General features: G+C 37.9%; 2 protein-coding genes across 2 annotated transcripts in view; both read left to right on the top strand.

Annotated features, from left to right (window-relative positions):
* LOC127462296 (probable G-protein coupled receptor 19) overlaps positions 1–26,078 on the top strand; it is a 667,268-nt gene that overhangs the window by 105,187 nt on the left and 536,003 nt on the right. The window lies entirely within an intron of this gene.
* The window catches only part of LOC127462293 (potassium voltage-gated channel subfamily KQT member 1-like), a 480,876-nt gene that overhangs the window by 90,428 nt on the left and 364,370 nt on the right, over positions 1–26,078 (top strand). The gene's annotated exons all lie outside the window — the stretch shown is intronic.

Below are 26,078 nucleotides of genomic sequence, written 5' to 3' on the forward strand. Positions count from 1 at the left end.
CTTGAGTGACCTTCACTCTTTTGCCCTGTAATGTACATGTCCAGTTTTGGGGATGAGGATTCTAGAGTAAATTTCAAATGTAAAGCAGAGCATTAAAACAGAGCAAGGCCTGGATGTACCAGAGCATCCAGGTATCATACTAATACTTTATCTCACATGCAGAAACTGGTACAAATGATGATGGTGTGTAGAGCTCTTGAGTCAGCTCAAGTAAATATCTGAGACTGAAGGAAAGAAAAGAAACAACAAAAATTGTTGCTTGCCTTCGGATAGGGAAAAATATCAACAATGGTGTTCAGGATGAATTTGAAAGCAATGTACAGAATGATTGGTTTCAAGATGTTTTCTTTCACATCATATGGTTACTTTCTCTCCAGGTAACTCATACAGATGATGTGTCTGCTACATCTATAGTAACAATACTCTGCTTTCCTACTGGATATCCTGGTGCTTTTAGTTTCCCAACATGCTATATTTTGGATCTGCTTTCAGATCAGAATTATAAATTTTTCTATTCGAATTGGTTGGTTTTGGTTTGGCTTTGGTTTTTTTGTTTTTAATCATTGTGGTACAAACACAGGGTTTTACATAAAAAAACCAGTTCTAATCTTATTTCTACTGTTTAGTGCATGAAAAAAATTGAGGTATTTTATGTTGTTTTGTGTAGTGCACCTTGCAAACTATACCTGTGGTTTTAGTTCATATAGTTCATTTCTCTCTTGTGGGGAAAGTAAGAAAAAGAATAGCAGAAAGCTCACCAAATGCACAAATGCAAAAAAAACACCTAAAGTAGGGAGAGATTTAAAGTAATACACTATTAAATCATTAATTTCTAATGATGTGGATGTCAACAGAATGATCTTGCAACTGAATATTGCTAAAGTAATGATTTTTATGTTCTAAGGCTGACCATAGATAAAGTATGCATAATTTTTAATTTCTGAATATTTGTAATAAACCTCAAATGTACAGAATATATAAGGCCAAAAGTTATAGATGTAATATAAAATTAAAAGGTGCCATGTAAAAATTAAATCAAAACATCATATCATGTAGCTTTATGGTTCTAAAGTCAAACTTGCCAATTTTCACCTCTTTCAGTGATCATCTCATTTTCTGTGTGCAGTTCTACCTAGTAGGATTCATTTAAGAGTTGTCCTGATTTTTGAGCAGAAATGTAGTATTTAATTATTCAAAATGTGACCTTCATTGGAGGAGCACAGAGCATGGCATATTTATGGATCTTGGTTTTAAACTGCTAATTCTATTGCAAACAATAAGATATTAACACTGTATTTGCTTGATGTGCACCTACATCAACATTAGATATACTTAGCATAATTATTTATCTTGTCTTTTAGCAGAAGTGTAAGCAGGTAAGTCTTTGTGTGTGTTACACTTCCTTTGGCGTGTGAGCTTTCCAAAACAGCATGGCCTTTGCTTTTCACTTAACTAGTGCAACAAATTTTCATCCTAGACCCACAAAAGCAGTCAATGATTAGACAAAAATACTTCCAAGAGTAGAATTTAGCCAAAGGGGGTGTATATATACATATATATATATATGTACACACTATGAACCTTCTCAGCTTGCAAAATAAGTGAAAATGTGGCTTTCATGTAGCAGTTAATGACAGTATCCTTTGATGACGACAACAGTTTCATGTAGAGCACTTTGCAGACTTAAGTTTGACTTTGTCAAGCTGCCAAAAGGCAAAGTTTTCTTTACCTTCAACAGGTCTTATGGGCTAAAGAAGTCAGTCCTGCAGTAAACCTTTCTTTCAAAGCCAGTAACTGGTCATTTTTTAAACTTCTAAGCTGCTGTGTTGATTATTAAACATGAAATGTGAGGTAATGTTTTGAGGTTTTTTTTTTTCTGTAATATGAGCAATAGATTCTTCTGAAATCCACTCTGCTGGACCAGATGTTCTCTGGTGAGAGTAACCTTTACTTTAGGCCATACTCTCTTCAAAACTCCCTTCACTGTGTGGGAAGGGCACGTATTGTCTCAGGAGAAGAGAGTTCCTACCCTTGAGCCCTTAGAGAAACTTCTCTTGCATCAATCTGTACCACGTCTGCATCAAGTTTAAATAAAGTAAATAAAGTGGTTGCTTGGCAAAACCCATTAGGCTGGTTGAAAACTAGTGATGTTACTGTTTAAGAAGATGTTTTGAGTGAAAGCAAACCTGTTCGATGGGTTGCAGCACTTCCCAGGTCTCCATGGTTGATACATCCAGTATTGGAATTCTGATGTTGGTGATCCATGCAAGCTTAGAGAAGATATGTTATCCTAGTAGGAGGTGTCAATAAAATCAAAACCAAATAGCAAGCTTGAAAATTGAGCTTAAGAGACCTTTTTGTAGAAACATAACTGCTTTGGGTCCTTTAGATAGTAGGGATGATGTTTGTTTCTAGTGATCTGTACAAAAATGTGAAAAAATGCCACCTCCTGAGCTAGGGAACCAAAGCACTGTATTTGACATCTAATTCTGTGGCTGTTTGAAGTTCTTGCTGAGTATCTCAGGCCCATCCTCTCAGGGGCAAAAATCTCATGGCTGCTGACCTGAGTAGAGCTGTGTTGCTTTAATCTGGCTGCTTCTGAGGTGTCCAAAGTTGAATAAGAATGATGTTGTTAGAGATTAATCAAATCTGACAGCTGAAATAAATGTTAATTTCAATCATCTGATGAGTAGTTCTGTTTTTAACAATAAATGCTTAGAGTACCTCATTGCCTGATGTAATTACCCCCCTAATTTTTCAAGTTCTCTGATGAGCAGTCAGAAGGTGATTCCATAGATGCATAGAGAGCCTGCAAAATGGTCCTTTGTACTTTGAAATCTAGAAAAAAATAGAAATTTGTTTCATTGCAGCACAAATTTCTTGATCCTTAGCATTAGTCTTCTACATATATTGGTAACTATCTGAATTAAGTTATACATTAGCAAAGGTCTAAATCTTGGGAATGATAAACATTAACTTTCCAGCTCTAGGAATAACAGTTTGCTTTTTCTTGCTATCCTTAGCACTTTCTTTATATTACCTGATTTTTTTTTCTTGAGAAACATGTAAAATCAAACAATTTAAAGATGGATCCATCATCCAGCTTAATTCAACATAATGCCTAATGCCACTGCTTTCTCCATAATGTTATATCTTGAAGCCCCTCTTATTTCCTACTGTATGCACACAAATTTTCTGACAGAAGGACGTAGAAGCTGGTATAGAATTAGGCCTGTTTGTAAAAATAATACCTGACAAATTCCTTTATTGCTGTAACAGATTGCTTACTAATGACAGAGGCAAGAGATTACTCCAAATAGCACTTATTAAGCAAGTGGCAAGCTGTGATTTCTGCTTTTTTTTTTCAGTCTTGTCTCGTCTCCATTGCTGGCAGGACTGTTTTGTCTGTTTGATGAACATATCATGTATATCACAATGTCTTTGAGGAAAAGCACTGATGCTCTTGAGGTCTGTAAAATGAGTAATCTGCCATCTTGCTAATTCTTTACCTGTGTCCATAAACAACAAAAAATGCAAAGAAAACATCTCAAAATTGTGTGTGAATTTGGTAAGCAACAAATAGAAGAAAGGAGGGGAAATACGCATCGGAATGGGAGCAGGGACAACAAACCTTAGTGGATTTTTGGTCCTTCTTCCTAGTCCAAACATTTAAGGCCAACTGCTCCCAACAGCTGGCTCAAACCAGAAATTATAGTTGTGCTTTACATGTGTTAAGTTACAGTCTTGGGGGATAGGTATATTCTGTGAGGCTGAGGACTTTGGACTTGGATAGTTTGGAGAAAAGGAGGCTGAGGGGCAGTCTCCCTGCTCTCTCAAGCTTCCTTAGGAAGGGAGATGGTGAGAGAGGTGCTGGTCTCTTCTCCCTGGTATCTGGTGACAGGACACATAAGAATGTCTCAAAGGTGCTGTTTGGGCTGGACAGGGTGCTGGAGCATGTCCAGAGAAGGGCAATGAAGCCGGTGAAATGTCTAGGATAAGTCATGTGAGGAGCAGCTGAGGGAACTGGGGATATTTAGCCTGGAGAAAAGGAGATTCAGTGCGGATTTTATCACTTTCTACAACTACCTGAAAGGAGGTTGTATCCAGGTGGGGTTGATCACTTCTCCCAGGTGAGAAGTGACAGGACAAGAGAAAATGACCTCTGCCCAGGGAGATGTTGGAGTCACCATCCCTGGGGATGTTCAAGAAACAACTGGATGGTTTAGTTGACAGGTTGGTGTTCAGGCAAAAGTTGGACTCGATCTTGGAGGTCTTTTCCAACCTTAATGATTCTATGATTAGGAAATATTTCTTTACTGGGAGAGTGGTCAGACACTGGAACAGGATTCCAGAGAGGTGGTCAATGCCCCAGTCCTGACAGTGTTTCAGAGGCATTTGGACAATGCCTTTAATGAGATGCCTGAACTTGGTCAGCCCTCAGTTGGTCAGATGAGCGCTGAAAGGGACCTACAAGTCCTGTAGACCTGCACTTACATAGCCTTGCAGTATCAAAATCCACTCTTGAGGAAGAAGAAGAAACAATAGCATTGTTCTTATGTTGAATTGTGCAAATGATGTTTGTCTCCTAGATTCTACCTGGCTGCACTGGAGCTTCGCAAGAGTAAAGGAGACCACTGAAATAACTTTAAGCCTTAATTTTTTTTTAATCTCCAGATGGTCTTATTGTTAGGCAGATTGTGATGAAAACAACCCTTGGCCACGAAAATATTTTCTGTCATACACACCAGAGTTAACCTTCCAGCAGGAAAGAGAGAATTTGGCCAATAGGCTGCATTGAAAGATTACATCAATCTGGTCCCAGATAGCACAGTCTCAGGAAAAATGCACACAGCACCAGCTTTAGAGGCAGACATCCTGTTTTTGTTTTTCAGAGTTCTGTGGTTTAATGCTGTGGTGTTTTAAGCTCTTTACGCTGTAAGGAAAAGCAAAAGTTAGAAATCCTTTATGTCAGCACGGTTAAGCGACTGCGGTCGAGTGTGCGTTGTGTAGCTCGCTGAGGTCACGTAAAGGTAAGTGTCAGCTGGTCTCTCAGCAGCAAGCAGGGTAATGCTGCAGTTCAGCAGTCATCACGTCAGCCCTCTGGGGAGGAAACCTTTAGGAGGTGAGATCCACATACAATGACCATCGGCGGTGGTAATTGCCGTCAGCTGAACAGCTGGAGTAATAACTCTTCAGCTGGAACAGGCTGCCAGGGCAGCGAGAGCTACACCTGTTCCCCATGGGGAAAGTGGGCTCTTAATTACTTTTCACGGGTTGAGAGTGAGACCAACAGTTGCTCTTCTCTCTGAGGCTCTGTCCACAACAAAGTCACGTTAAGGAGCTGACTGAAACAGTTCTATGCAGAAGTTTAGAAAGTATTAATGCATAGGACTGTAACAGAAGTACATAAATCTGTGAAATGTGGCTGTGAAAATGGCTCACTGCTTCAGTTTAAGTCCTTAAAATGGTGTAATAGAAGCATAGAGATCTGAACGTGGAAGCAACCCAATATCTGGGCCCCTCAGTTCAGGAAGGACATTGAGGTCCTGGAGCAGGTCCAGAGGAGAGCAACAAGGCTGGTGAAGGGACTCGAGCACAAGTCCTATGAGGAGAGGCTGAGGGAGCTGGGGCTGTTCAGCCTGGAGAAGAGGAGGCTCAGGGGAGACCTCATCACTCTCTACAACTCCCTGAAAGGAGGTTGTAGCCACGTGGGGGTTGGTCTCCTTTCCCAGGCAAGACAAGAGGGCATGGTCTTAAGCTGTGCCAGGGGAGGTTTAGGTTAGATATTAGAAATAATTTCTTTACAGAGAGGGTAATCAGACATTGGAATGGGCTGCCCAGAGAAGTGATGGATTCTCCGTCCCTGGAGGTTTTTAAAATAAGATTGAATGTGGAACTTAATGCCATGGTCTGGTAACCATGGCAGTAGTGGATCGAGGGTTGGACTTGATGATCTCAGAGGTCCCTTCCAACCCAGCTGATTCTATGATTCTATGATTCTATGATCCAGTGTTCCCACCTCCAGTTTTTTTCTTTCAAGCTCGTAGTACAAAAGCAGCTCTTAGATTGTACGAGGGAGATCTTATCTGCCAGATGATTAGCAGAACAACCCAACATTAGTATGTGGTTATTAAACAATCAAATGAACTCTGAGGAAGGGTGAAAAGATAGATCTGAGGTAAGGCAAGGGCTGCAAAACAAACCTCAAAACGCTTGCTTCTAACAGGAGAAACTGAGACTCCGAGGGTGAGAACAACCGAATGCCTTGCTCTGTGTCATCAGTGGTGAATCCTGATGCAAAAGGACTATCACAAGTTAATCATCAATGAGGAGCAGGATCTTCTGTGAGGACTGAGGCCTCATGAAGCAAAGGGGCTGGTTTTGTCTGTTGGTGTTTGTACTCGGTCCAGGCTGCCCAGAAGAACAGAGCAGCAAAGCTGCTCCCCACTTCATTGGAACCAGGTTCTGCAGAGATTGAGGGGGTACCTTTAGCACTGCTGTTCATTAGAGCGTAAAATCCCCCCACTGTTAGGAATCCACACAGCTGTATTCTAAGGAAGGTGGTTCATAAATAGCCTTGGAATCTAGATTTTCTCTTTAAAAACAAGCCTAGGACCAGTGCTGGATGTTTGGGGTTTTTTTTCTAGTGGAAGTACTTTATCACAGGATTGGCAGATATGAAAAATTACTAGTTTCCTTCATTGCCCACTAACACAGAAATTTTATACAAAGTGAATGGAACAAATGGTAAAACTTATGCTAAGTCTTAAAGCTTACATTAGATGTGCTCAAAGAAAATGGTGCTGTATGCCCCTTTTGAAGTTATTGTTCAGCACTTGAAAAAGGCATGGTAAATCCATCTTTCAACTTTGTTTCAGCCTTTTAGTTGTTCCCTCCATGTGTAGATGGTAGTGAAGGCTTTATCCAGGACTTAAGAATATTTTCTTTCCTTTTTGTCTGTTTAGAAATCTAACAGTGTGCAACTCCTATCACAAAGTATATTTTCAATCTTTCTGTGGTTTTGGTTTATCTCTGCAAGCATCATTTATCTTTGTATTTTCGTCATAACTTCCTCCTATAGCTTATTGCTTTTAGTCTTGTTAAAGAAACAGTTCACCTTATGACCAGCAAATCTATTGCATAGAATATTATTAGATCTAGTAATTAGATAGTAATTTTGTGTAGGATGATTGAATCTACTATAAACTCATTTATAACACTTTTATTACTAAGATATTGTCCCTATGGTCCCTAATCATCAGCTGGATCTGTTGTATGACCTGTTGTCCTTTTGCATGTTTTCGTGGGTATTATTTTAAAATACTGTTCTTAATTTGTGAAAGTTTAATCAGGCAGTTGATGTATCATGTAAATATTGACAGTGTCTCTGAGCTAATATAGGTGTTGGAGAGAGTTAATATTGGCCATCAAGCAGTGAGTGGAGGGAGTGGTGTTAGAAGAGGTGAAATCACCCAGGATGAGCAGGTTGGCCAAATGATAGCAGCAAGCTTGGTTAGAGTGCAGAATATTCCTGAAAATACTACAGTTTGACTACCACCCCTGCGTTAAAATTTCATCCATATTTTTGAAACAAATAAAACTGAGAGGAAGAGTTGAAATACTAATAAGTGGGCAACCCACAGTAACACAAAGGGAGGGCATATATATATATATATGTATATATATCATGTTTCTAGCTTTCTCATGGTGTTGCTGGCTCTTGACACTTATTAATCCCTCCTCTCAAGTACCTCTAATATGGATGTTACTCATGCAACTAGTTCTGTCTGCTGCACTCATAAAAGTTATTAATCACTTCAAAGATAAATTTACATGAGGGTCTGTCATTTCTGAAGAGAAAAAAAGGTAAAATAGTGAAAATTTAGCAGGCAGTAGTAATTGCTAATCTGGTTCTATGCTTTTTACCAATATAAGGCCTTGTGTTAAGTTACACTTTTTAGTATTACCTGGGTTTGTATTGTCACTTCTAATTTTGAACTCTTTAAAAAGGCTGCTTCAGGACTTATTTCAGCACCCAAAGTATTATTATTACCATATAATATGAAAGCAAGAGTGGCATTAGTATAAATTGGTGCCATTATGCAGTAACCTCTTAAAAGAATTTGACACTGATTCTGAGGGGTTTTGGAGGTATTTTTTGGTTTTTAGTCTGAAGAGCAACTTTACTTTTATTTTTAAGTGAGGACGTTTGGCCAGTGGAGGGCACTGCCCCATAACGCAGTGAGAGACAGAAACTCCCGTTTCAGTTTTCAAAATCTGATTTGTCATTTCAACAAACTTACTTATAAAACTAATTTATAGGCATCTGAATTTCCTCAGTGTTAAACTGGCTTGCCACACTAACGAAAACCCCTATGTGTACTTAAACATCAGTTTAATGAGGAACTTAACCAACCCCCAAAGGCTCAGTTTGATATTGTGGTTATACTCCCTTTTCTGAAAAACAGACCATTGTAACAGACCACTAAAGACTGTCAAAATATAAGTAAGTGCATATATAATTTGTAAGCCTCTAGGCAGCAAAATGTCCAGATCCAGTGGAAAAGCCTGAAATAAAAGGTTGCTTTGGAAACAGAAGCTTCTGCAAAACATTTCATATGATTTTTTTTCTTAATGAGTTTTCTAATCATTTCACAGAATTTTAGAGTATGGATAGAATTTTGCATGAAGGGGGGTGAGATGACTCTGGGATATAATCCTGCAAATACCTGTCTTGTGTCAGAAATACTTTATGAAGAATGTATCTGTTTCTGGATCAAAGTTAAAGACTCACATTTGTGGCTTTGTTTTACACAGAAATTGTTAATTATCTCAGTAGCAACTCTGAGAAAGGAAATGAGGCAACTCTTTCACTTGTTATTGAAAAGTGTGCAAAGAGCTAGACTGGATTCCTAGTCTTCAGTATTGGCACCTCTTGTCTGTATGTGTGAGGAGAAAGGTAGCAAAGGGAGGAATCACATTTGTTTGGAGTTCATCATTTGTTGAGGCTTTTCAGTTCAATATTGATTTTTATAATTCACTTGATTATGATTGTCAAGCTCCATGACACTTGACAGTATCTATCATATGTGCCACTATATAAATCTGTGATGAAAGTTTAGAAAAACATCACATTGAAGTATGTTCTTTGCTGAAGATGACAGCACAGCCCTCTATATCAGATCACTTCAGCATGTCATGGTTAGGCAGAATGAAAGTGCTAAGTGTGATACTTGTTTTTCAGGGAGGGGAGGATAAAAAAACTTGGTGGGGAAAAAAAATGATGATGGCAATGCAGAGAGAAGTATGACTGTGCTTTACCATGGAATCTGTAGAAATAAGCAAGCATGTGTTTTCTTTTCACCTTGGTCTTGTGGTTTTGCAATAGTTTTGACTTTAACACTTCTTGTGTGAGACTAAATTTGATGTAGCTGGATCATACCTGTACCTGTTCTAGTCATAGGCACGTTGTTGTGCTGATTGTGTCAGTTTATGTAAAGTGTATTGAGGGAAAGGAAAAGCACAGGGAGAGGACTTCATAGGTCATTTCTGATGTGCTTGAGCTCCATCCATAAACCACAGTGTGTATTTTGTATGGGTAGGATTCAACACAAAAAATACTTTAGAAATTGCATATACCAGTTGTCTTTCCTTTTTCTGTCTGCAGTTGCTTCCATGGGGCTGCTCCTGTGAGGAAAAGTAAGGCAGCCCATCAATGCAATCAAACCAAAGGCCCATCCCTGTATGAGCAGGGACTCTATAAGCAACTAGGGTGGAAAAAAAGAATGAAGAAAAGCTTGAAGGCCAGAATCCTGCCTTCCAGTTCAGTGACTTTTAATCCCTGTAGCCTACTTTCTTAAGAAGTGATGTGGCTGTCTAACATGTTGCTCCCACAGACATTATTTCTGGGGCAGTATCAAGCAGGAAAAAAAATAGAGAAACTGAAAGTTAAGAGAGCTCTGTGTGGTTAATCAACAGGTCATGATAAGTGGATTAGAGGAAGAAAACAGATGAAAAAGAAAACTTTATTACAGTTGTTGAGAACAATTGTGTGGTTAGGGAGTGCTGTTTATAGGTGATTTCTTTGATATTTCATCATAACAATATTAAAATCTGTTTTGAATTTTTCAAAATAACCTGTAAAATAATATGTCAATTATAAATTAAAATGACATTATTTTGGTTATGGTGATTCAGAGTGGAGTTGAAAGAAACAAACAAAAAATTTGGAGTTGCTAATTTATTTCTAACCAGGAAGCAGGTAGACTGTCCACTTACCCTAAGATAAAAGAACAATTACTCTTTTTCTGTCTTTTTAAGTGTTAATTTGATGTTTACCAAACAGTCTTGCTGCTTCAGTCTTGCTTTATTTGCTATTCTCTGTATAGTCTTATTCTGTAATTACTGGTAAATTGCTTTTCCTTATTGAAATATAAATAATTGCTCATTTAATTGAGGTGGCTTTTCATAGACTTTTGTATACTACAACAGAGTAAACAATGAAGCAAGACATAGGCTTGTTTTCAGTGCATTAAATGACATTAGAATTCAGATGACATGGCTGAGTTACTGGAGCTGCTTCTGTTACATGGGATGGAGTTAAGGCTATAGTTCATTTATGACAGCTCCAAAAACACCTCTCATTAATGTTTGACTTATGTGTCTTATTGATTTTCTTTTTTAAAATACACTTCAAAGAAAAATCTGACAAGAAAAAAATAGGTTCTTTGGTAAAAAATTGCCATTGGCATCTTCATTTCATTAATATTTAAAAGCAATATCAATTTTCTTTTTTCAGAGGACACCGAGACCGCTGGTCGTTCAACTGCAGTAAAAGTACAATGTGAATTTATCTTCTTCATATTACATTTTTTCCTCTAAAATCAAATTTAGATATTTTGCAATGAGCAGGCATCTCTATCTAATACAACTGTTTTAATGTTTACAAGATGTTCACAACGACAAAAGTTAGTATTACTTTGAGAGATCATTTTGTCTCTGCTTATGGCTATTTTCTTGGGTAACTCTACCCAAACTGAAGAGATGTATTCTAGACCTGGTATTTCAGTCTTTTATGGATGTATGTATGTATATATATATTCTGACATATATAATATATAATTATGTAGATTTTAATCAATAGCCAAATACTTGTTGAGAAATCAACACACAATTTGGGTTAAATACTAATTACTTCAATTTCTGTGCCTGTTGCAGCCCATATTCTGCATTGCAACTATACATGTCTGTGTCTGACCCTCCAAAGAGTGCTGATATGTGAAAGCTGGTAGATAAAATCGTTGCTTTGGTCATTTGACTTCTGTATTAATCTCTGAGCTTGAAAGCTTTATTTTAATAAGTTACTTTCAGGAAATTTAAGTGATGGCAATTCTTTAAAATGTGATGGTTCCTTATGGATTTCTCAACTCTGACACTTTCACAGCTGCACATGTAAAATCTTTTTATAGGCAAAACTTGATGAACTCCAAATGGGACATTGAAAGTTACTTTTCAGGTTGGATACACTGAAATAGATGCCAGACAAATACCAGTGCCAGTTGCTTGTCTGCTTTTTCTTTTAGTGCACTGTAATTTGGAGAAGCAATTATACTCTCTCTTTTACTTCAGATTAAACTCCCCTATCTCGAGGGCTGCTTTTCCCCATCACCCAACAATGCTTCTAGATGTTATCACTATGTTCTCAAAAAACTTTGCCCTAATTGCTTAGCTGTTTGTTTGTATTGCTAAGACAATTTATCTCTGGTCTCTGGGTCAAAATGAATTTATCAGACCATTACAGTACAGAAAGCTTAGTATGTGGGCACTGAAGCTTACAGTCATTGCACGCTATATTGAGTTCTGTTCCTCTCAGTGCACATGGCTGTTTTGCTTCTAGCATGCTGTAATGGCATTTTTCATAAGCTACTGATACTTATCTGCTCTGGTTTACGTTAGTTAGGCTGCCTACACTCCAGGACTGGCAAGAATAGATAATCTCGATGGTCTTTTTTATTTAGTCAGCTGTCTGCAATATGTGTGGTGCTCATTAGTATGAAAATGTTTGAAAACAGAGCTCCAAGAGCTAATAAATCTGTTCTTATGCTGATTTCTCTTACTTCAGCAGTTGCTACTGGAGGATCCCCTCCAGTGGGTTCTGTGACTTGTCCCTGTAGTAATCTAAATGCAATAATACAATGTAAACTAAAGGTTTACACACATTCCTGTGCTAACTTGGCTATTTTGTTATTAAAGGAAAAATATTACTTCTAAACTGAAATGTGTGGAACTTGCAGCACTTACCAAGCATTTCAAATAAACAAAGCATGTACTCTTCCTGTATTTAGTTCTTTTGTTATTCTTTATACTCTTTGACTGCTGTAAATTTTATATTTCATCTCAGATTTTTGTTGTTGTGGAAGTTCAAATTCTTTTTCATCGTGACAAAGAACTAAGTTTTTGCTTCGTTTTTTTTAATGTAGAGAAAAATTCAATTTTATTTGTATGCATAATATTTTATGTCTAAGTGAAAGGCTTCTATTAATCTCATCCATCTGATAAGCTCTGATTTAAATTTTAACTTAGAAAATGAACCTCTTAGTGTTTAACAAGCATTGGGAAAGGAGAACTTGCTAGCCAAGGAGCTGGTACAGTACCTTGAGGGTTTTGACTGCAAGCCCTTTGCCCCTTCTTGCAGGGAAATCCAAGGTCAACTCTAAATAAAATAAGGCACAATTTATTAAGCTAATTATTCCTGCTATTACTTTACAGCACTGCTGCTGTTGGTGAGGGAGAATTGCTTTGTGACACAGACTTTGTCTCAGCTGGAATGGGCTGAGCCTGTGCCATCTTGTCCTGTCTGTCCTTTTTCCCCCTGCGACATTGAAGGCACGGGAATAATGAGTTCCTTAGGGTGAGGGATTGATGAGGTGCAGTGTTAGGTGGTGAGTGCAGGTTCTGTCATTTGTGGTAGAGAGATGGACAGGAGATGGGGAGCTCATGCCTGCACAGATAGGAGAATAGGGGCAGGAAAAAGAGCAGCAGTCTGGGTGAAGATTAAAGGAACCCTCACACTTACCCAGACCTCCCTTACACATCTTCCTGATGACTCAGAGCTTCCTCTGGCTTCTCTTATCATTCATAACCATCTCAACATCTCATTAATCCCTGCAGTTTCTCCTCTTCTTTGTGGGGTGGGGTCAGTGTGTGTGTGCACCTCTGATGAAAGCCCTGGACAACTGTGGTTTTGCTTGCTCTGCTGAGAAGCCTTGATTGAGCTCTGACTTTCATTTCAGTGATCAAGCATTTGACTTTTTGTCTCTCTAGCTGGTCAAGAATCTGAGTTTGTGTCCTCAGCTGGCCTTACATTTTTCCCAGGAAGAATGACTTGCATCTGGAAAACTTGGAGAGAAATCTTTATCTTTCATTATCAGCACATCTTTTGAGCAACCTCACAGCAGCTCTCTGCTGTTTGGGTGTGATGGATAAGCCAGGATGCAGAGGATATCCCCACTCCCTTCAAATGTACTCATTGGCTGCAATGAGCTGTCAGCCCTGTATGTAGTTGATTAAGCATAGATTTAGAGATGTAATCATGCAGGTAGCTGTTGGATTTCTGCAAAACAGTGTGTGTGACTGTCTTAGAGGTCTCTTCTGTGATATTACATTACACCTCTTTAGATGTCTTTTGTTGTTTGTTTGCCCAGTTGTGAAAGCTCTTAACCAACTTGTGTGTTTGAACCCCTGCAAATGTACTCGGAGTCTGAATTTAATTTTATTACTCACGCATAGTATTAAACCCTGAAAATTAAGTCAGAATTATCCTCCTGCTTACTTTACAGCAAGTCTGTGTGTGTGATGAGTAAACACACTGTGGGTGGCCTAGAGTAAAATAAAATTTAAGTGTTTGTTCGCAAGGGTAACTTTCTTCACCTTCAGTAGGTAAACACCTAGCCATGGTTTAGTAGATTTTACTAGTTGATTTATTTGATGTGAGAAACAAATATCCCACAGATAAATGTAAACGTTTTTTAAAAAAATTATTTTGGTATTTTTATAGGCATATTGTAAAGTTTTCTTCTCTGGTGCTCAAAACATGATCCTTGTTTTTAGTATTTGCATTAAAGACTTTGCCACAGCTGATATCTTAGACCTCTGTAACTAAATTGGAAATAATAAAACCAAAATATATGTCCTTACCTTATCCATTCGGTCTTTATCTCAGACAAGTAATTAAATTATAGCAACTGAGGAAAAAAAAAAAAACAACTCAGAAAGTCATCCTCTTTCTTTAGTTGTATCATTTTGAGCACTAGTAATGAACCAAAACCTCTGGTTTCAGCATTGTGATACTTTAATGCAGGAGCTGATGAAGAGCTGGAGCTGCAACCAAGGTCCTTTAATCTTATCTTTGCCTTCTCCTTGTTCAGAAAGTGTTTATCTCTTTCACAAATAGAAGAGGCATGAGCTCATTATAGAACTTGCTATTCAAGACATATAGACTTGCTATTCCCCTCACTGCTTCTTGTCTACAGGACTTTTATTCTTCTGGCACTGCCCGAGCAACATTAATATAAGTATGAAAGTTTGACAACAGTTGTACTTCTCCCTGAGTAAGAAGTTTCAACCTGTTGGTTGGTTTCAGTATTCTTGTTTGGCCTCAAAGAAATAGAATTTGGGTGGATGGCTTCATCTATAAGAAATCTTCTTCACAGTTGTGGCCATGGCTTCCTTATCAATCTATTTTAAAATGCATTAGGTTCAAGGTCTTTTGGTGTTTACACTGTTAGTTCTGATTTGAGTTCTTTTATTTAAACACAGCTGGCCTGTCATGGACTAACAGCCAGCTGTGCTCTGGCAGGTGAAATCTGTAGCTGTGCTGCCAAAGCCAGCGATGGAAGTCCATGGAGGCAGGGAAAAAATCTGAGGAACTCTTCAACATGGAATATTAGGTTGGCTCATTCTTGAAGTGCAGTGGATTAATTTCTCTGTGCAGGCTCTGAACCCAAATTATTAAATGGGTTGCAAACACATGAGCTTGTGCTGAGTGACTGATCTGCAGCCCGTGAGCTGTCTGGTTGCACTTAGGCAGGATCTGAGGGTCACGTGTTTGCCTGTGCCTGCTGCAAAGGTCTGACTCCAAAGGGGACTCAGTTCAAAGGGATTGGGAACAGCAGCCTGTGGAAGGACACATTTGCACAAGTGCAATCCACAAAGTCCAAATCACAAATAGGAAACAGGGTTTGGGTCATGTAATTTCTCCTTGATATTATTGGAGCATATGGATTTTGTAGTCCTTGCAGATACTGAGTAGGAGATCTGTGAACATATATTTTTCTATCAGTGAGATATTCTGATGGTCAAATTTAGTCTTCCCTATCCTAAAATCTGCCTCTTAGTTTTGAATAACAAACTAGAAGACCTTATCTTCATTTCCTTCATATGATTACGAGCATACAAACATGGTGCTTGATCACTGCTTAGCCATGTCATTCTTGCTATGTTTGTTGTAATTTTCTGTCAACCTGCATTTTCTGCAAAATGCCATCCTTCTTCCTCTTCTGCACATGCCGTCTTCAAAAATATCTATGGAACAAAGTGAAAAGGAATTTCTGTTGTTTTCAGCAAAGGACAATAAGAATTGTCCTGGTACTAATAACTATAGAACTTTAATCACCTGACTTTTATTATGTTCCTTGATGTAGATGATTGTCATCTACAAAAATATTTGACTTAGTCTTTAGTCTTGCTTTCTAGAGGAATTGTTAGTTTTAGACAACAAGAAAAGAAGAAAACTAACATTAAAAAAAGTCTCTTAAAGTTTTTCTACCTTTCTGTTTGTAGGTCAAAGTCAAGAGAACTTTGAAACACTGATGTATTAAGAAATTTTGGGATGCTGGGAGTTACAAGGCTCAATGACTGGGTTTATCCAGACTTGCACCTATATACAGTAAAATCTTTTATGATTATAAAGACAAGAAATGAACATTTATCTTAAAGTTTTTGTTGATGTCTGTCTGTTCTTAGTCAGTAGCACATATTTAAAACAGTAAACCTTTTATTGTCTAACTGCTACAGAGAATGCTGTTTTCCAAAAGCAGCTGTCAAAAGTATGCATGTAATGTTGTGCTGAAAGTATTTTTAGGGGGACTAGTAAATGATGCTGGCGATGTGTTTTCTTTTGGGGGAAAAAAATGCTTTAATGCATTGGCAAAAACTTAAGTGAATGACATTAGAAGAGTAGAAGTTGGTTGTTGATTTGCCAACAAAAATGAGATGTGAACTTTGTGAACTAAAGGAACACCTGACTGAAATTTTGACTCTGTGGGGGGGTTTTGTGCTCTGCCTTTCTCCTGCCTTCTCCTTTTCCTAAACTAGGAAATGCCCTGTAGGCATTCTGTATCTTTACTTAGTTCTTTAAGTTCCTTAAAGAAAAAAACTAAGCTAATTAGTGAGATTTTTAGCTGTACTATGTACTTACCTTATCATGCTAAAGGAAGAATGTCAATTCTTGCAGTCTGTCACAGTGGTTAATGTTTCTTTTCTACTTATGTCCAAACTGATTGTGCTCGTTCAAGACAAGCCCCTGTAGTATGATCATGTCAAATATTTTTAAAAGTACAACAATTTCTGTAGCACTTGTAAAAGAGAAGCATACTTTCTGATCTTCATTTAATATACTACTAAGTTTGGTTATTCCATGATTCTGAAGTTCAGTCTCTGCTTCATTTTACCCATTTGTAAAAGTGCAGCATAGTCAGCATCAGAGTTGCAATGAAATTAGTGCAAGCTCCCAGACTCCTGCAACATACTCTGGGGTTTTCAGATGAAAAATTACACTTCAAAAAATAATACTCCTGAGAAAATGCAAACAAGCATTTTTTTTACCAATTTTGTATACAAATGGTCATTTATGTGAAGATGATTTTTTTTTTCTCATTGCAAAGGAAGATTGAGAACACAGACTGCCTTTGGAGCAGATGCTTGCTCTTCCTATAGAATTTTTAATTAACAACCACTGAAATAAAAGACAGGGCAGTGTAGCTTCCAAATACTTTTTAATATTGCTACTTTCTTTTTAGGATTGAATTGAGAAAAGTGATGCAAGAGGACTAAATTGGGAATAGAGAAGGGAGTAAAATGTTAAAAATCAGTGGGTTAATAACTGATGACAAAAGAGGTTTTTAACAAAATTCTCAATAAACAAAAGGAATTGATTCTCAATAAACAAAAGGAATAGGGAGTGCAATTACAGATGGATTATAGTCCAGGCAATAGAAAGGTAGGCTTCTTTGGACAAAGAATAATAAAAAGCCACAGGTCTGCTTTTTTGTGGGGGAGGAGGTTTGGTTTGTTTTTCTAATTCACACAGGTTTCTTGCAGGACTCACATGAGAAGGATGAATCAGAAGCAGTCTTTTCATTTTCTTTTTATCCTTCAGAAGAAAAAGTGATATTTGAAACTTCCTCTAGGTCTGGTTTTGTGCAAGGTGTGGCTCAGGAAAACTAGTTCCTATAGGCAAAAGAGATGTCTTGTAGGGGAGTCTCCAAAAGCCCTTTGAGTAACTTAGGGCAGCAAATTTTTGGAAATTTTGATGTAGTTATTAAAAAAAAAAGTACTTAAAAAAGTAGAAACAATATTTAAACCAACAACTTGCCATCAAGACTCTCTCGAAGTTGTGAATAGATCCCTCTGTTTCTCACCAAGTGATTCAGTTTGTTTCACCAGCTCTTTTCTACTTTATCTCACTGATATGTTACAGAAATCCTGACTATTTCTTACTTTTATGGTTGTGGTTTCACAACAATTCTTTGAGAATCTAATAAAGAAAAAATTCCATGTGAGCTTTCAAGGTTTATGGAGTTACTCTTCACTTCAGGTTTTAAATCTCTTGGCCCTCTTCTTTCACTTTATATATGGACATCTTAATGTTATGGTCAGGCTTCTGTTTGTTCATGGCTGTAGCTGAACCAGGTCACAATACACTGATTAATGGATGCTACTGAGATGACATACTAAGGTTGTGAACTTCAGTCTGATATATTTTCCTATTCCTTATTTACAAAGTTCTGTTTAAGGGTAGTAACGTGAAAATAAGCACTTGCATTTGAAGCTTGTGTCCCAAAGCATCTTGATGCATTTTCACTTAAGCACCAGCAGATGTTTAAGTACAGTGAATGCTTTAAGGGAAAATACCTTTATATCCACTAGGGGAGTGGGAGACAAAGAAGGAATAAAATAATACATTCAGCTCTAGTATCCTGCATCAGATTTATCTGTATTTGAGAATAAGACCATTTTATAAATTCACCAACTAGAGTCTTTTAAAGAGAAAAACCAGAATGAGAAAGTTCCATTTCAGAGTGTTAGATCAGACATTTGGTCAAAATGGAAACACAGTTCAAGGAGAGAGAGAACAAATAGGGATGTGCCAGGATTGACTGGACAAGGAGCCTAAATTAAGGAACACTGTGTCTACAGGATGAGGGGCAGGGGTTAGGGACAAGACCCATTCAACAGTGCACTGAGTGACAAGAAGTAATCTACATATTTATTAGACTTAAAATATCCCTCTCTCCTCACACCTCTCCTTTTAAGTAATAGTGAGAGAGAAGCTGTTTTCCAAGACTTCAGTCCTGCTCAGAAGGTATTAACTTTCTTCTTGAATTCCTGTTTTATTTTCTACGCAGCTTTAAAAAGGAGTTTTGCTTTGCCACACTTTTTCTGGATCTTAAAAAGTCTGGGCAGTTCCACACTTTTTCACAGCCCACTTGGAATTGCCACCTGGCCCTGTTACTGCTTACTTTCTGCCAGCTGCTTCCCACCATGATAGAGGCTGCACTATAACAAGCATTTGTTTTTAGGATTCTGGTGATTTCAGGAGTGGAAGAAGGACCCATTACTCTTGCAGTAAACAGGTATTTTTAAAGGTCGGGTAGAAATAAAAACTCTTATTTTCCTCCTGTACTTCCTACTATACCTCAGCAGTAGTAAATTCTCCTGTCCCATCTATGTGTCGCTCCAGGGATGAAAAAGAACACTTGGGTTTTTTAATGACATCATGTTGCATTGGCTGTGACCAGTGCAACAGAACAAAACTCTGTTTCCTCTGGCAAGAGGGGAAAATCCTGTGTTTTCTGATTGTATGGTGCACTTCCCATATCTGCAGGTGGTTGTTGGCTTGGAGACATGTCACTGTGTCAGGCTTTATTTTTGCTTCTAGTTATAATCTGTTGTGTGTGTGTGCATAGACACATTTTTAATTTTGAAAACTAAATACAATCTTAGTACTGGGGAGTTGTTTCTCATGTTATGACTGTGGTATAACTTGCTGTGTTTGTTACAAATCCTAAACTCTGGATAGGTACCTATACCTCCTCCACAGATCTCCTGTAGAAGTTCTTCAGATAAAATATGGATGCATGCTGAAAAATGGCAGGAAAATAGTGTCACATTAAGCACAAAGAACTTGCAGATCAGGTATGAGTATTTTGAAAGAAAAATTCTGGGTATCAGCCTTTTTATCTTAACTAGGCTTTTGGAAGTGAAAATGACAGTTTTCTGGTTTCAGTAGTGGTTTACAAATTTTGTTGAGTAGGTTTGTAGATCATTGTAAATGATTCATAAGGGGAAGATCAGTAAGATCACATTTTGCTCTGTTATGTTAGGTGATGTAACAGCAAATTCTTTCTTCACCCAAAGTAGGCATGTCTAAAGAAATGGTATGGAAAAATATATATCATTTGTGTGTTGCTAAACAAGTACACTTTAAAATATACTTGCACTGCAAATGCAAGCCCATAAAATTATATATTTCATCAATATTTTGCTCCTGTCGTCTCTACAGGGTAACCTTTTGTTCTTTCTTTTCCTCTTTCCTGATCTTGAAATATGTAATGGCTTGAAGCTGAACAACCACACCTCAGTGAATGTGTAGGCCCTGCATCCCCACTATATTCATGTTCAGTGAAACTCTGGCAAACCTGCTATTTCTTATATTGTAATGTGTAAGACAGAGCAATCATGTTACTGGGGGATGGCAGGAAGAACAAGCTATTCCTTCTCAAGGAGAAGCACACATTCGCTTCAAGGTTGGTTTTGGAACATTTTGAAAAGCACAATGTGGCCCCAGTTAGGATAACTGTTCTAGGAGTGGCTTTGAGAGGCTGGAGTTCATGAACTTAAATGCTTCCAGCTCAGTCAGCCTAAGAAGCCTGGAATGTGGTGATATCATGGGCAGTTTTGCCAAGTGACTTACAGAAGTAACTTTTTGTTGTTTGATGAAAATTGTTTTCAGAAATGCTTTCATACTTCATGACATTGCCTTTAGGTGTGTTTAGAGAGCTCTCAAGATTTCATTTGTAGGATGTGCAGGTGCTGCCACCCTGGGATTTTTTCCTAAGGCCTAAGCTGGTATCCTTGCTTTGCTCTTGTTCATTGTCTGTAACTTTTAGTCTACATTTTTTGAAAGACCCAGAAATAGAGGGAAAACAAACCTGACAGCTTGCCATAGTATCATAATCGAGTTATAATCTTCAAAACAGCCTTCTTTTTTTACCTACCAGCTTTTAATGATTCCTGAAGACATGTCTCTTACCTATGGACTGTTTTGGTGCAAAGCACTCTGTGTTTCTTGATGGTCTCTTTAGAGCTTAGCTGCCTTCTCTTGGCAGGTGACCATGTATGTCACAGTCACTGATCTTGTTAAGCTTTGAAAAAGAAAATTAACTGCCATGTAAATGTAGCACCGTTTTATTTAATGTTACATCTTTCTACTGCATTCCCCAAAATATTTAAAAATCAGCAGATTTATTTATTTTTTTTTTAGTATTTTCAGCCATACTGATGCTTCCTTTCTCTTTTGCAGCAAGCTGGCCAGCAACTGTGATTCGATATTGTAAAAGTTCCTTGTTCTTTTTACTGAAACCACGGAGTTTCTATAAGATGGGGTAGAAAAATACAGCCTTTCCTGTTTTATGCAATGTATATTTCATTTTGAATGTGCATTTTTTCAGTGTAAGAACTGAGCTTGGTTTTTCAAGAACCTAACTTTTCAGGGCACTTGCATACAGAGAAAACAGCCTGAAGTTCTTATCCCTAAACATGCCAGGTGCTGTGAGACTTCTGAAAATCTGAGTTCTTCTGCAAATGTCTTGAACCCAGGTGCTGCATAAGCAGGTAACCCAACAATTAACATCTTATTTTTATTGTTAGAATGAAATGGGTGAAGTTAATGAAATGCAATACTGACCTGAATTTTTGCTCTGCAGTCATGTTAGACTTAGCCTGGAAACCTCCCACTGCACTTTGTAGAATAAGCCACAGACACTGAAATGCTTCTCCTGGCCCTGTTCATAGTAAGCTAGTCAGGTATTCCTGACACAAAGGGGGAAAGAAGAACTGGAGATCATAGAAATAAATGTTCCAGCAAGATTTCTAGCCTAGCCCAGACAAAATGCCTTTAGCTTTGAGTCTCATTATTGGTTGCAATGACATTTTAAATTTAGTGACTACTTTTACACAGTTAGAATCTTTCAAAGTAGGAAAGAAGGCCTTTTAAGCACAAATACTGAAGCCTGGCAGAACCTGTGTATTGTTGTTCATTACAAGAAATGGCAAAGCATTTTGGGGAGAAAAGATCCCACTTGCAAATAAAATTAGTCTAGTACTAACTTGGATGTTAAGAAAGTTTTCTTTCATTTGCCGCAGATGTTGTTAAATTTTAGCCAACTTGGAATTTTATGGACAGCAAAAGGCTTTATTTTTTTTTTTCTTTTTTGAACATGGTACTAGTTAAATCAACCCTGGCAAAGATAAAGCAAAACATTGACGCACAAGCTTGGAATGAACATATTCAGTCCCTTCTCATGCAAAACCCAGCAGAAACCCCAAAAGGGTTATTTTTAGCTTTTGTTTTCTCCCAGGATAGATAAATGGAATCAGCTGTGACAGAGACATGATTCACCAGCATGAAAAAGGGACTGATATAATCCAGAACAAACAAACAAAAGCAGAAAAGGGTTTTAGGGGAAACGGAGCAATGGGTTTATTTTTAGTTTGAGCCCATAGGTTTTGCAGAGGTAGGATTCTTCTTTCTCCTACCTCTGCCCTGAAAGTTGAACAACTTTTAGACTAACAAGCAGGAACGATCTCTGTTTATGCTACTAGAAATCTGAAATGTACCAGAACCCTTATTATTTCTTTCTCTTAACCCTTGCAAATATACATTGAGACACTGCAGGTTTTTAAAGGTATTTTAAAGGCATCTGATTTAATTTTTTCTAATATGACTGCAGAAAGTTATTACCTTCTTTGCATCAGCAATCAAAATGTTATAGTTTGGCTATCTTTCCAGTAACAGAAACTTGTGTTTTTTGTAAGGCAGAAAGGACATTGGGCTAGTGAACAGTAGTTACATAATTCATTTTTTTCCTGTATCTTAAAGATAGGCAGCTTTGATACATTCTGAGTTTAGCACAGATGGTTGGTATTAGAAACAGAGATATTGCATGAGTCTTGAACCAGAAGCTAGTAGAAAATAACGTGCAATGCTAACTTCTCTTTAAAGTACAAATCCCTCCAGCTCCCATATTTCACCAGACATTCAGCCACTGTCACTACTGGTTTCTGTTTGCTGGAGTTCAGTGCATCTGTGTGTAAGCTCAAATTGTTGCTTTGTTTTGAAGTTCTAGTGTGTGCATATTTATTATTTTTTCATTTTTTCCCCTGTGGATAGGATTTTTCTTGTGTTATGGTGTGATGGATGTCAAGTGAACTCAAGCCCATTAAGGTGTTTGCATGCAACTTTGCAGGACATATTGGTGTATGAAGACTGGTAAACCTTTCATGGCAAAACTCTGTTTAAGTTAATTCTGAATCTGCTGCCTTTGTGTGAAAGCAAAGTGTTCTCAGAAAAGCTCCCCCCATCAGAGCTCACAGGAGTTATCTGTTTTGCAATTTTGTGTAGCTGTGATAAAAATCCTCTCTGTTTTCCTCATTTTCCTTTCTTTTTCCCACTTGAAAGTAGCAGTGTGGAACTGGTGCATGGTTTGATAAAGCCTGCCCATCCCTTGGTGGGAGTCTCACAGGACAGGTGTTTTGAGTACTTCTCTGAGAGGCTACAAAGCTGGAGGGACAGGAGAGATTTCTGCAGAGAATTTGCCTCTGTAAGCCCACAGTGGTGACAAATAATTCTAGGCATGACTTCCTTGTATTTTCTCCAGAAAGAGCAGAGTTAACTTCCCAGCAAAAATGGTCAATAAGTGGCAACACATCTATTCAAAATGCGGGGAGCCAAACAATATGTGAAGTAAATTATGCTCTATATTTAGCCATCACAGAAACAATAAGCATTTGAAGGCTTTAGAATAAGTAGTGTTCATATCAAAGGAGAATATTCCTCCCTAAAGACTATATTGCTGGAGTTTGAACCCATTTTCCTGACAGGCTTTATGTGATGACTGTGGACCTTGTTGTGTGCTGTAAACTCGTCAGCACTGCTGTGCTTCCTGAACGTGAGGTACTGGTTCATTGAGAGCTCACCTGTAGGTGTGTTTAAGGAGTCTGTGGGTGCTGTGTGCAGCATCTGCAGATTTATGTTGCTTGATCTTTGTAATAAATTAACATTCTGTTTTTGCTTGAGTAGGTGACACTCAAGTTAACAGTAACTTCATAAACAAAAAAGGGAACAAAACGTGGAGTTTCTTGTGGGGAACTACAGGAGTTGTGTGCAAAGTCCCTATTTCTGGTTTCTTGCTAGTGGCAAATAAGTATAGAAGAGTTTCTTTTATGCATTCATTTTGCTTCTTCAAATTATCTGTTTCTGGGTGTTTTCTCTTTCAAGCTCATGTGAATTTTAGGAAAAAACTTATACTAGTGCAGAAACTTGAATTTTCATTGTGAAGCTCTGTGTTGAGTGACTGTGTGGGTAGGGGAAAGAGATGTAACTAGCATGCTATGGGTCTGCTTAGCTAGGGTGCAAGCATAGTCTTCCTTATGTCATAATACTGTGTTTTATCCTCCCTCAGTATTGGTAGGGTTTACATACCACAGAGTAGTAAAATATAGAATGAATCTCTTTGAGGCACATTGATGAAAAGAAGGTCAGAGCTAAGTTAATGTGGTACATTGGTTGTCATGTTTTCAAATGTATTAGTTATTCTTATATGTGATTCTTGATTAGTTAGAAACTGTTTTGTCATTTCCTTATTTGTGGCTTCATGTCTTAAATGTGATTTGATGAGTCTATTCTTCAGAAGGCTCTAGAGGGAAAGCCATATGAGGAGCAGCTGAGGTCTCTTGGTTTGCTCAGCCTGGGGGAGACAGGTCAGACCTCACAGCATCTGCAGCTTCCTCACGAGGGGCAGGCACTGATCTCTGCTCTCTGGTGACCAGGGACAGGACCTGAGGGAATGGCTGGAGCTGTGTCAGGGGAGGTTTAGGTTGGACATTAGGAAAAGGCTCTTCCCTCAGATGATGGTTAGGCACTGGAATAGGCTCCCCAGGGCAGTGGTCGCAGCTCCAAACCTGATCCAAGCCCTGAGCTCAAGGAGTGTTTGGACAATGCTCTCAGGCACGTGGTGGGATTGTTGGGGTTGTCCTGTGCAGGGCCAGGAGTTGGACTTTGACGATCCTTGAGGGTCCCTTCCAGCTCAGGATATTCTGTGATTCTATGTTTTATGCTTATTGGTGTAACTGGAGTATATTGTCTTTTTTGGATCATTCTTATGGGAGGACAGTTTTTTTACTGAAGCTGTTTCTTCCTCTCTCCTTCCATATTTCATCACAAAATTGTGCTTTTAGCCAAATCCCGCAACTTGTCAGCTTGATGGGGGTTTTTATATCTACATTCTACTATTTTCTCCCCATTGCTTGCAGACTGATTGTTGCAGTTTATTTAAAATTTGTCACCGGAGGATGGCTGTACTCCTTGGCCAAAATCCCATTAAAAAAAAAAAGAGCTGTTTCATTTATAAATATGCATATTCTGACTTAAAGTCAAAGCAATAAAAAAACACACTGAATTACGCCTTGCAATCTAGTTCACTTGGCTTCCATGCTGTCCAGTAAATCCTTTTTTCAATAAGATGAGCACGTAAAAGTTCTACTCTCGCTGCTCTTGTAATTTAAAAACATAGAAAAGTCCTACTACAGATTGTCACAGTTCTAGCAAGATAACAAATACCATATGATTTTCCACTCTGCTCAGCAGAATAAAATGGATCAAGTTTAAGGCAGAATTTAAGGCATAAAGTAGATCATAAGTTGTTATATAATGGTCCTAGTAATTAAATGTTGAGGTTATTTTATTTTTTTTAAAACCATGAATGACAATCATTTGAAAGACCCATGATAGTATTTCTTTTAAAATCTATCAAGGCAGTAATTCTCAAAGGGTTTTATTTCTCCATTGATCATATCAGCTGAAACCTCATGTTGGTAAAAAACTTTCCATCATGTAGATCACATCTGCTGCCACAAATCAGACAGACCTTTTCTGATATAAGAAGACAAAATAAACACAGGAAATTGCTGTTTTTTCAAGAAAGCTTTAAAAAGAAGCTGCATTATGTCACTTCAGAAACTGCAAGTAAAATTAGCAGACTGAATATGTTTGTTTTGGTGACTTTTCACTTCCTTTGATAATTAGAACAGTTATAATGTTACTCAGTAAACCAACTCATTTTGTGGGATATAGTTTTGTGCAAACTGATAAAAAGTCTGTAACAGAAAAAAAAAGGAGTGGAGGAAGGGAAGGTTTTTATCCTAGAGGTTATATTTTTTGTATTTGTCTCGATTGCTGTAGTGAAGTGACAGTGGCAGAGAATTATGCAAGAAAAACAAGACCTCAGTTTTTCTTGCTTGCTTGCTTCTCAAGGCCATATAGATGAGAATGTATACATTTGGAGCATGATATAGTCATCCTTCTGAACCTGCACACACATTTAAAATCTGTATACTGATTCATGCAATAGATGACTCAAAAGCTTGACACAGACCACTGCATAAATTATATTTAAGGGATTTCTTCACTGGGATTTTAACTTGTGCTTTCACCTTTAGGTTTATTATTAATGTGCCCT

Source organism: Manacus candei, unplaced genomic scaffold (assembly GCF_025592945.1).
Source record: "Manacus candei isolate 608988 ecotype Guabito, Panama unplaced genomic scaffold, ASM2559294v1 h1tg000124l, whole genome shotgun sequence".
Taxonomy (NCBI): domain Eukaryota; kingdom Metazoa; phylum Chordata; class Aves; order Passeriformes; family Pipridae; genus Manacus; species Manacus candei.